The following is a 12,862-nucleotide window of genomic DNA, read 5'->3' as shown; positions in this document are numbered from 1 at the left end:
CCCAAAAATAAAAAAATACCCCGTGATTTACTCACCCTCAAGCCATCCTAGGTATATATGACTTACAAAACAGCTGGAGATTACGGTTTATAAAGTTTTAAATATGAATATTTTTCTTACACAAACGCATCGCTTTGCTTCAGAAGGCCTTTATCAACCCCCCGGGAGCTGTGTGGAGTACTTTTTATGATTGATGGATGGATGCACTTTTTTGGACTTCAAAATCTCAAAACCCCCATTCACTGCCATTATAAAGCTTGGAAGACGACAATTTTTAATATACCTCTGATTGAATTCATCTGAAAGAAGAAAGTCAGATACATCTAGGATGGCTTGAGGGTGAGTAAATCATGGGGTAATTTTTATTTTTGGGTGAACTATCCCATTAACTTCACCAGAGGCCAAGTCTATTGTTCTCTTTGATCTGGACCAATAAGAGAAACCTGTGAGGTCCCTCGCCCAAAGTATTCAGCCATCCCCAGCCAAAACATGATGAAAGGGGGGCTGAGGGACACATACAGATACTTAAAACCTCTCTTCATCTAGGACCATCAAATATAGACATCTGTTTAAAGACATCTGCCATCGTTTCCATTGCAAACATGATATTAGACTCAGTTTGCGTGCTCTCTTTAGCATTTACCCCTGCTGACATATCATACCCAAAAGTTTGTGACCATCGGTGAACCGTATTTCCCCTCAGGCCGGAAAGAGAGAGAAATGATAAGAGGCTTCCTTAAATTACAGACTGAAGTCTCATCTAAATGGAGTTCAACCAGAGGCTGAGGGAAACAAGGTCATCCATTAAAGCAACACAATTAAAGCCACAGCCTGCATTCTTCATGACAAATTTTAGTATGAATAAAGCCAGATTATTACTAGCATTCAAGAGCCTTCCAGCAGGAGAGCTTTCATCTTGAGGTTTTTAAAAAGACGATTTGAGTAGGTACAGCAGAGCTGGGTTATTGTAATAAGTAATATTTCTGGAATACTATAGAGCTGAAGGATTCAGTCCAAACATCACCTGGAGTCAACAATGACCTTTTCAACTGTAAACAGAAGAGAGAAACAAACAGGTCTCTAAAATGCAAAAAATAAAAAATAAATAAAATGTTGATGATATCAAATGTATACATTGTCACACATGGTTTGGACATTTCTATGATTTAATTCATTGTTAACTTTACACCAATTCACAACACTCTGCAGTTCAGGGTTGCCAAGTCTCTTCAAAATTGGGCTACTTTCAAACTGTTGTCATGGGTTGATTTATTTATTTATTTTTTCTGTGGGTTAAAGGTTTGACAAATTACATAAATTGTATTTGATCTAAATGTGTAGGCCATATTCAAATATTTACTCATTTAATGTTCTACCAATGATAAAACTGTGCTAGATACGTTTTCTTTAGGAGGAAGACTGAGCTCCTGTGAGCTCCTTTATATAAACAGACTTTGCTTATCATTACATCTATATAGTGACTTTTAAGTTGAATTTATGTATTACGATTAACAATGACTGTAAAATACGTTAGATTTTTTTGAACATGGGAATGGCATATTTTGAGTTTTGACATATCGTCACACGTTTTGATTGGCCACAGGGCTAGTTTTGTTTGAAGACCTGGCAACCTGGCTTGCTCTAATTGGTTGACATGGATGCAGAAAAAAGTATAAGATTTCATAAGACTTAAGAATAGCACAAATATTTTTAAAAATCTTTGGCTGGCTTTTTGTTCTTTTTGGAGTTTGACAGTCACTGGTGAATGTAGGCTTTCATTTTATGAAAAAGTGCTGTCTAAATGTCTTCATAGGCAGTACCTATCCATCTTCACTGAAAAGTGTGGCCAGGATATGCTTCAGAAATCCATCTTTTGTCTACCATAGAAGATAAAAACAATAATATGGGTTTCACTGAGGGTAAGTGAATGATCATTTTTTAGGACTATACCTTTAAAATACAGATCTAAGAAAGATCCACATACACTGGAAAACCTATTGAATCACTTCATCCATCTATCGTTCATCTAATCAAGCATGATCCGAACACCTCTTTAATCTGTCAAGCCAAAAGCAGAGCAGATGTCTGGCACCCATCATTGGTACTGTGGTCAATCTGGTCTCAAACTGTCTTATGTAGTTTAATGAATAGCCTCAGTTAATGTCGTCATTAAACAACCAAACAAAGAGGGCTTTACTTTGGTTTTCATTTGCTCTACTCTGTGTCAACATGACGGTAATGTTTTCTCCTGAGAAGCTGCTCTATGTCACTGTTTTACACTTACAAACCGCACACACACTGCCGTACACCTTCGGTCATTCCTCTTCAGGTGTGTGTTACGGTGTGCACTAGACGCTGCCAATTTAAGAAGATGTTAAGCTGCATGGGTGGGCCTTGCCTGAGGATAGTACCTGTCACCTACAGACTGACTTTGGCAGCCCCAGACTGTTTTAAATTGCTTCTCAGGAGGCCTAAGTGACAACAGTGTTAAATGTCTGAAATAGATAAATATAGACGTAAAGATAATATCTCTGTTTGTCTGAGAATTCAAATTCAGTGATTCATTTGACTGCAGGCATGCAGTAGTATTTTGGTAAACATTTTGTGCCATGAGTTGTAACCATAAGGAACTTTTTCTTTCTGATCTGACCCTTAAAGATAGATTACCCAAAAATAAAAATAGTGTTACTTACCCTCAAACCTATATGATTTTCTTCTTCAATGAACACAAAACAAGATATTTTGAAGAATGTCCCAGCTGCACTTTTCTATACATTTAAAGTGGAAGTTAATTTTTAATTCCAAGCTTCAAAAGAACAATAATATACCGCAATGGCTACATAAACTAATCGAATGAATATGATAACTGATTAATCGCATTTGCTGCATGCTGTATATGGAAAACAATGCATATCTAAGGACAAAACACATGTGGAAAATAGCGAGGAACACAGAATGAACTGCTGCGAAAAAAGTGCACCAGCTTGTCCTGTAGGCCTACATGTGAATGCTTTATATTCAGCCCGATCTCACAGCAATTCGTACATATTTTACGAGGTGACTAATTCGTACGACCTCAATTGTACAAATTCATACATTTTTGCTAAATCGTAGGTATTTTACGAGTTGCCAATTCATATAAATTTGTACGAATGACCTACAACTACCCTTCACTGGGGTTTAGATAAATCGTACAAATTCGTACAAATTAGCCACCTCGTAAAATGCGTACGAATTGGTCGTGAGATAGCATTGTTTATATTATGAGCTTCAAATGAATGAATTAGTATATAATTTAATGCATCTTGCCCTATCAGGTGCTCTCACAGATGTGTCATGCAATGCATTACAGATTTTTTTTTTTGACACTCTCATAGCAATTTTTAACTATTGTAAGTTTTGGAGAATTGCCGGCTAATTAGTATGAATTCATATGATCTCATTTGTACATTTTTGTATGAACTGCTTACACCCCATTGACGGCTAATTTTAAGGGTCGATCTTTCTTTTTTCTAAAAATCATATTATTGTTTGATTCACATCATTCCAATTAATAAAAAATTGCCACCTCATAAAACAGTTACATTTTCCTGTGAGCTTGAGTCATCAGTGCATTACTTACATTTTAAGGTTATATAAATGTAGCGCCACAGTAGTATTTCAATTTTGCAAAATGACAGCAATCAAGTCTTTACAGATTGCACTAAATTAGTGCAAAAGAAGGGTGGTGCAATAATTCTGACTAAAATTTACATTTTGCTACATTAAATATACTTTTTGTTGAACGTTAAATGTGGGTTAAAATGCTACATGTAACAAAAGTAATTGCATTTTTATGAGAGCAATAACTGTACAGGCATTATTGGGGTATAAATGTAATATCCAGATGGGCAAACAAGTCTTTTGTTTTTCTTTATTATAGTGTACATGCATGTTTATATTTTAGCCCCTGTCTTTGCACATAATTATGTTTACACAGATACAGTACATGTGCTATATTTTCACAGCCTTCAATTTTCACATTGTTTGGACAACAACATTTGGCCATTTTATATTTGATTATCAATTAAGCAAATACCTTATTATCAAATTAGTAGATTAAAAACTGATTAGCATTAGTTGCAACGAGCGGCATGAGTATCCTTATTATAATCTGCTGCAGCTCTTGGACATAATTTTCAGTCTCATATTTTGAATTTCCAATCCATAGTTCCATAAGTTTCTGTTGCCGAATTTTGCATATTCACCTCCTGAAATATTGCATGCTCATTACAAGCAAAATATACATCTAGAGAGACGCCAGTTTATCGCCACTGGCTTATCAGGTCCATCGTCCTGCCCTGCATTTAACGTCTCAAAGCTGTGGAGATAGCCATCATTTTCTGTCACCCAATCCATCTAAAAATAACCTTTCTAGTTCTAGACTTGCAAATTCTTAACGCTTCTAATTTCAGAGCATTTTCATTAGCCAAGGTTTGAGGGGGATAGTCATGACTCCAGCACCCTTCAAAGATTGGTCTCTGCACTTCTCCAGTCTGGAAGAGCATTTTAATCCTAGTACTCTTGTTTAAAGGCATGTGCCATGCACAGACAGGTTAGTAATAACAGTGCTTTTGGCCTCTAACATTATATGCTTTAGAAGTCAGTCTATGAAGCAATGCACTGCTAATGAAGTTCTTAATTAGCAGATAGAGGCGCAGCTTCAAACACAACTCCTTCTCAATAGATGGTAAAATGACACTCTTTGTGAAGAAGTCTGATCACACACGTTGTGTATGAACTTCCCCTGCAGACGGAGGGAGGGTCCAGCTACAGGTCACAACCTGGACTTGATACCGCTAACATCAACTGTGCCTGTTAGCCCAGGTTAGCTTTGTTCTTAATCAATGCTAACAGAATGAAAAGGGTATCAGATAACAACATTTACATTTTAAAAAGCCACATTATAAAGGGAAGTGGTGATTTAAGTGGTGTGTAAATACAAGGATTAAAGACTTTAATCTTTAATCTAGGAAAATTTAGGATCATTACCCCCACTTGTGCTTAACTGTATTGAAGGTCCACTTGCAGTATACTTCAACTGTACTTGCAGATAATATATTAATGAAATAAAGGACACTTTCATGACACCCTTAAGTACACTTTAAAAAAAAATTGCACTTTGTAATAATGCCAACTTAAATTTTTACTTTAAATTGCATTTTATTTTAATTTAATTATTAAATTACATTAAAGATGTACTTATATCCTATTTAAGTGGGTCAGAAAAGCACTCTGAAGTTATTGTATTTGATATCAATTTTAACTTTTTTGTGTAGTATATTATTTCTGTAATAAGTTTAAAAGCGTGCTAAAGTGTACATCTTTTTCACAAGGGTCAGTATTGTACCTACCTGGTCTCATGGCATAAAAGTACCTGGATGCACTTTTTAGCGAGACGCGAAATACGTACCAATAAGTACACTGTAAAAAGTGCTAAGTTGACTTAACTAAAAAAAATTGAGGAAACCCATTGCCTTAAAATTAAGTAAATATTTTTTTTTTTAAGTTGACAATTCACTTAACTTATTTTAATTATCATTTACTTAAAAATTTTAAGGCAACGGGTTTCCTCAATTTTTTTAAGTTAAGTCAACTTATCACTTATCACTGCAGTTTCCAGAAGAAATCAACACTAGAGGCACACTACACAAATTTACAGAGTTTCGATTAATAAAGCATAATTTTCGCACAATTACTTGAAGAATATCATGTTGTGACTTCAAAACAATATTAATATGCTGGGAGATTTGAGCTGAGGAGCTCCGGTTCGACAAAACAGTTCAAATCTGCATGTAAGAAAGTCAAAATAGCATGGTTGCATCAACAAATGCATTTTTATATCAGTTTTGCATTTGTCAGCACTATCGGGTAGGTTTAGGGTTGGGTTTGGTGTAGGGCATATTTCCAACACGATAGAGCATTAATTTCTAGCGACGGTCCCCGGATATTTGAATTCTGAACCGCTGCAATACATAGGCTACCTGAAGCAATGTAATATAAACGTGCCAGGGTTTACGTATTGAACCATGTTTTAGCACCTCTCAGTGGACATTTCTCTTTGAAACTGTGGCGAAACATGCAGTAAGGTACGTAAAAACGCCCTCGCTAAAAAGTGCACCCAGGTACGTTTATGCACGTTAATGAGACCAGGTTGTATTGTACACAGTAAATGCTAAACGTCTGTTTTTAATCAAATAAAATCCATCAATAAGAAAAAGATTTCTACATGACAGTGAAAACAGCAAATGTTTGCAAGGACAGGTATGTAAAAAAACACCCTCTGCATTAATCAACTGAAGAGGAAATACCAGCATATCAATTTGGTTGCTAGCAGACTTGCTAGTTACATCATCTTCTTAAAGTCAGGAACACCTTTGTGGTCAGACGTCGGCAATATCAAGCAGAAATATAATAATAAAAATATGTTTAATTTATATAGCGCCTTTCCCAAGCTCAAGGACGCTGTACAAAAGCAGAAACACAATAGACAGTCGATTCACATAATCGTAACAGTCCTTTCACAATCAGTTAATTAATATCCTACATGCAAGTTCAAATGGAAAGCAGAACATTTTAGTACGATCAACAGCAAAGGTCAGGGGTACTAAAGGTCGTGAACTTTGAGGAAACAGCTTTATTAGCTTAGTAACAGTTGTACTTTGAGATGATCACTAGTCATCAGAGAGCAAAGTCAAAGAAAGACACAACAATAACTTAATTTTAAGGTTAGTATTTTTCATGGATTTATTTGTAAATCACAAAGTAAACACACAGCACCATCCTTGCACTAATGAAATTATAATTGTGTTGTTTTCATAAGCTTCATGTTTTCAGTAATATCTTCACTATGCCTTTTCCCCTTTGACCTCTTCCCCTCTTACATTCCTGTCTCTTCTCAGTTTGACAAGAGATGAAAAAGTGAGCTTCGGAAGGAAATTCAGAGGCAGGGGTCTTTTTGGGGAATGTACATGCTTGGGAGTCCCTTTCATTTTGATTTAAGACAGTCAGGAGAGCATCCAAAACGGCTTGTTTGCTGGTGCATGGTTCCTGCACAGGTCTGGCAGCACTAAAAGATTCGTCAATGCTCAGATGTGATTAACATTTGACTCCAGACTAATAAAAACGAATGACAGAGTTGGGGTCAGAGGGTTGAGATCAAGGCTCATAGGATGTCCTCTCAATTTCCAGCTATCCAGATTAATGGGGCCCCTGTGGTAGGAGCAGCGAGTGGCTATTTTTCAGTATCACTTACTCAGTGAGGCCTCTGAACCCTTAGGCCTCAGTACACTGCCCACCTGTTGCCCCATTAACTACTAATGGACTGCACAACCGCCAGTTTGCAGAGGAGGGGTGACACAAGGCTGAGTTAGTTTTGTAGTTTCTTTGAAAAGCTTTGATTGTTCTATTTGTAGTTGACAAATAACTTGACAAATGTCCATGAACCTTCTTCAACAATGAGATTTTAGGTTAAAATGTAAATGAGTTTTATTTGGAAAGTGCATTTTTAGGTGCTTTAACTATGTTTAATATGGTTTTCACAATTATAATAATCTTTTAGTTGTTTTACAGTTCACTCAGGTAATCCTGCAGTGTGACCAATGAATTATTAAAAGTACAAATATGTTGTTTCTAAATTTGAGATGTCATTAAAAATGTATGATAATTTTAAAAGATTTTTCCCATAAACTAAAGAGTAACATCTCACAATTATGTGCTTAAACAAGAACAATAAACCAGATTTGTAGTTTTGTGGCTTCTATTGTCCAAAATGGTAACACTTAACAATAAGGTTTCATTTGTTAACATTAGTTAACTACAGTAATTAACGTAAACTGGTTATGGAAAACACTTCTAAAGCATTTATTAAGCTTAATGTTAATTTCAACATTTATATATAGCATTTCTTTAAAACTACACTTAAAGCTTTACGAAAATTAATCATGGTTTTAGCTACTACAAATAAAACCAAAAAACCTTGCTTACTATAGTTTAACCATGGTAACCACAAATTAAGCATGGTTTTTCAAACACTGGTTATACAAATGTTAGGGAAGACACACAATATAGGCCTATAAAAAAATACACATGGCTCTTTGCATTACTTTGTAACTGGTTCATGGTATAATGCAGAGGAAATTTGGTAGGGTGACCACACGGGCCATTTTTACAGGACACGTTTTTGCCAGGATTTCTATATTGTCTAAAATATCCAGGTTTTGGCTGTTTACACTGTGCAGATCGATCGTTGTATGACATTCACGAGAGCAAGAGCAAACCAGACGGCTCTTCATGCATTCAAATCACTCTCGCGGTACTTTGGTGTCATACTATGATCTGTGTGCAGCGACGCTTCAAGTTGAACGAACAAACACACCTTACATGTGCGCGTATTTGCATCGCTTTGATTGTTCTCTGTAGATCTCACCTTCTCACGTGCCATGATTGGTCGATTATGTACAATACCTGCATGTTACTGGTCAAACTACTTCTGGAAACAGACTCGCGAATTAAGCTTTGCAATGTTCACTCGACCTTCGGTGCTAAAACATTGATGTGCGAGTGAGTGTCCTGAGCACATTAAGTAGCCTAATTCCAATAAATAGACTTAAAAGTTAAAAAGATCCAAGACTAAATGTCTAAATAAAAAGTGAATCGACGCATTTTGCCAATTCACTGTAAAGAAAGGACTCAGAAACATTATTCATTCGCAAATTAATGGTAGGCTATCACTGGTTCAGGGGCCCGTTTCAATAAGGAGGTTCAACCAACTCTGAGTTTAAACTTGAACTCAGAGTTGACTTACTCTGAGATGGGAAACTCTGAGTTTTCGGTTACAGAACAGCTGAACTGAGTTAGTTTACTCAACTCTAAGTAGGTTGACTCTGAGTTAAGCGCGTGCACCACGACTATGCAAAGTCATGATCAGTGGAGCGTCGAAATTACGATTCACCATGGCAACAGCTCCCGCCAAAAAGACGTCAGCACATGTACTTATGTCAATGTGTAACTTTAATTCTTAATAACTGTCAATATCAGAGGTGAAAACTGTAAATTATTGAACTAATATTCATTTCAATGGTATCCCATGGCCACACAAAAAAAAAAAAAGGAACAAAAAGAAACAAGAACGTGGCAGTAGTTGTAAAAATGAAGTATAAAAACACAATTCAATCAAGGTAAAACTTTAAGCATGAAAGTTTCATGGGTGTGGGCTAAATTACTTTACAAACACATTAAATACCATTCAATGTCTATTTCAATGCGCTGCAGCTTTTTCCACATAGTCTTAACACTCTTTTCACGTAATTAAATATTCTCTAATCCAACCTGTTACATTTCTCAATTAATAAAATTAACTACTGACTTGTCGACAGCAAGAAGGCAGAGGGAGAACCTGCACCAGCACCACTGACAGATGAAGAGGAGATGGTCAAGTATTGGAAGATTTCTAAAATCCAAAAGTAAAAAGAATAACTTTTGCTTTTGTATTAGGAAATAAAGATGACCAAAAATTTTTGAATAATTTGTTTATTTAACAGCTGTGGTGGTGGTTACGGCTCGTACTACCCCTCCATCTGGCATCCTTCCATTCTATACAGTAATCAGATTCATTTTCAGAAGGTGAGACGGTGGAGATATGCTTGTCAACAATGCATCCAACCACACTGGAGATCCTGAAGGAAATTCTGATTATTGGATTACTTCCAGACGTCATAGAAAGATGTTATCAAGTGAACATCATTTATCAGATTAGCCTCATTTAAACCGATTTTTACACCACTGATTTACAGTCCTGTGAAACCCCTCTTTGACGGATTTGTGCCCAGGAAAAAATTCTCAGAATGAGTGTGAGAGGGATGCACACTTTCCTTAAAATCTGCATACAGAGGACTTATAATGTGCTCTGCATCTCCGATGTTTTAAAGTGCATTTCTTATCTTCTAATGGGGTAAGAAATTAAAAATATCCTTGTTTCTGTTTGCATTAAGATTATTTTTCTTACCCTATGGCGGACAATTTTACTTGTTTTATGTAATATGCACTTAAAAGGAAAATCCCCCAGGAAACAAGACTAAATATAGACCATTTTTCATATATAAAATGCATATTAAGAATTTTTAGATATTTGTACTTGAAATAAGACAAAAATACTCAGTAAGAAAAGCAATTTTGCAGCGTGAATGAATGAATAAGGTATTTAAACTTCCCTAACACTTTAAAAAGGGGGAGGAGACGGAAAGAAACTCCGGGTTTAAGTTAACTGTTACCGAAGAAAACCTGCTCCCGACCAGGGGTGTATGGTTAACTTACCGTCAGATAAACCCTGCACGTTCGGTTGATTAACCCCAAACCTTGCTTACTCGAGGTATGTGGTTCCAAAAACGCGTCCGGGAGTAAGTTTATTCAACTCAGAGTATGTTCCTGGTTAAGACTCAAGACATTCTCAACAGAGCGACGAATCGACGAGTCACTATGGAAACGGACGCTAAGAATAAGTGCACCATACTGCTTCTTTCTTCTTCTTCTGTTCAAAGGTCATGTAGGCTTTATAAATTATATTGTTTGTTTGATGCTAATTATATATTAAGTCATATCAGATATGTATTTTTATTATAGAAATACATTATAGAAAATGCCGATCCATGTGTGAGATGATAATATAAAATGTTATAAATATATATATATATATATATATATATATATATTCAATTAAACATTACCTTGTCATAATAGTGTTTTATAATTTATACAGATAACTGTTATATATGCCAATAAAATATAATAACCATATTAGAGCAATATATAGGCTGACCTTATTTATAACTTATATTAGTGCTTTATCATTAAAATAGCATACAACTATATATATATATATATATATATATATATATATATATATATAGTAGGCTATATACATAACTGTATTGTAATAATATATAATATTGTGCGCTATCTGTCACGCCCACTGAAGGCTCGTCAGTAGATCATACATGCTCTGATAGCGCTGAAGTGAACTAACCCTGGAACATAACAGAAAATAGAAATTGATTTTGATGATTTTTTAGTTCAAGGGATACCATGAAACTGGAGTAGGGAGGTCAAGAAACAGGAGAAGAAGGAACGTCGCAGACGGGCTCAAGAGAGAGCGGAGGATCAAAAGATCATCTTCAAGATGAAGGCAATTCTGAGGTTGATGAGGAAGCAAGAATCAACAAATAAAAGAATAATGAAACTGATAAGAGAGATGATTGAATTGTGTGATTTTTCAGCTGAATTACAAAGATTGACAAATGATTTAGGAGAGTGAAACTCCAGACTCCTGTTATAAAAGTATAAGTGTTGAAAGCTGTGTAAAAGTGTATCCTATGTTGAGATCACATGATAGCTTTGTGGATCTAACTGCTGTATAGTTGCTTTGCTTATTTTGTAACGAAACGGTTAAAAACAAGGGGATGCACTTTGCAACTCGAATGCAAAATGGAACTTCTATGTAGCCGTGGCATAAAATGCTCTTGACACCTGCTAGAGGTGTTCTATTGTGGTTTAAGCATATGTGCTCATGTATAGCTTATGTTTTGAAAGGTGTTACAATTTTTCCTATAGTTTAAAATAGAAGCAGACACGCTTGTTATCTAGAGTTGTTATAATTTTTCCTTTTGAACTTTTGACACTGACTTGTGCAGCCTCTGTGACAAAGGTCATACTTCCTGTCTTAAAGGGAGGAGGCAGTCACAAGCATTGGCAGAAGATGGAAGAGTTCTGGGAGGTTTTAATGAGATTAATGCAAATGATATGCAAAGACTATGTAAATGCTTGTTAGACTATTTGTCGAGGCCGACATTTTGTGGTGAAGACTATTCTGTTATTTGCTTATGAGTTATTGTTTTTTAATAAAACGAAACCAGTGTTTTGGTGATTCGTAAAATTTTTAAAACAAGTCTCTGAGTGATTAATTAATAGTAACTAATTTATTTATTTGTGTGGGTCCTAACGCCCCAGTATAGTGACGGGGACACTATACTGTAAAAAAGCACCGTCTTTCGGATGAGACGTTAAACCGAGGTCCTGACTCTCTGTGGTCATTAAAAATCCCATGACACTCATCGTAAAGAGTAGGGGTGTAACCCCGGTGTCCTGGCCAAATTCCCTCCGCTGGCCCTTGTCAATCATGGCTTCCCAATAATCCCCACCCACTTGATTGGCTCTATGACACTCTCTCCTCTCCACCTGTAGCTGGTGTGCGGTGAGTGCACTGGCGCCGTTGTCCTGTGGATGCTGTTGCATCATCCAGGTGGATGCTGCACACTGGATGCCCCCACATGATTGTAAAGTGCTTTGGGTGTATTGCAATACACAATAAAGCGCTATATAAATGCCTCATTCATTCATTCAAGTAGTTATCTGAACCTGAACACAACCTCATCGAGCTCAAAGTGGTCCGAACGTGACCGAGCCAGAACGGTCACCGGGGGAAATTACTTGAAACTTCTAACAACATCTATCCAGACAAGAGGTAATTATGCACTCGTTGATTGTGGGCTATTTATGGATGATGAAGATGTAAATTATGAGTTTTAGACATTTATACTGGTATAGAAACGCAACAGTCTACATGTCTTAAATGTTGCTGTGCTACATTGTGTTTGGATCAACCTGATCTCACAGAATTCCGTGTAATGTTCACGGACTTAATTAACCCCGAATCTGTGGAGGCATCACGGAATCGCCGAAAATTCCGTGATGTGCTCACAGAAGGCATCAGCCGTGGTCCATGCACGGATTCACTGGTTCAACACCAGCGCTGCATCGGACCACGTAA

The sequence above is a fragment of the Onychostoma macrolepis genome, chromosome 03 (assembly GCF_012432095.1).
Source record: "Onychostoma macrolepis isolate SWU-2019 chromosome 03, ASM1243209v1, whole genome shotgun sequence".
NCBI classification, from domain to species: domain Eukaryota; kingdom Metazoa; phylum Chordata; class Actinopteri; order Cypriniformes; family Cyprinidae; genus Onychostoma; species Onychostoma macrolepis.
The sequence above is the reverse complement of the archived record's forward strand: the minus strand, read 5'-3'. Positions refer to the sequence as shown.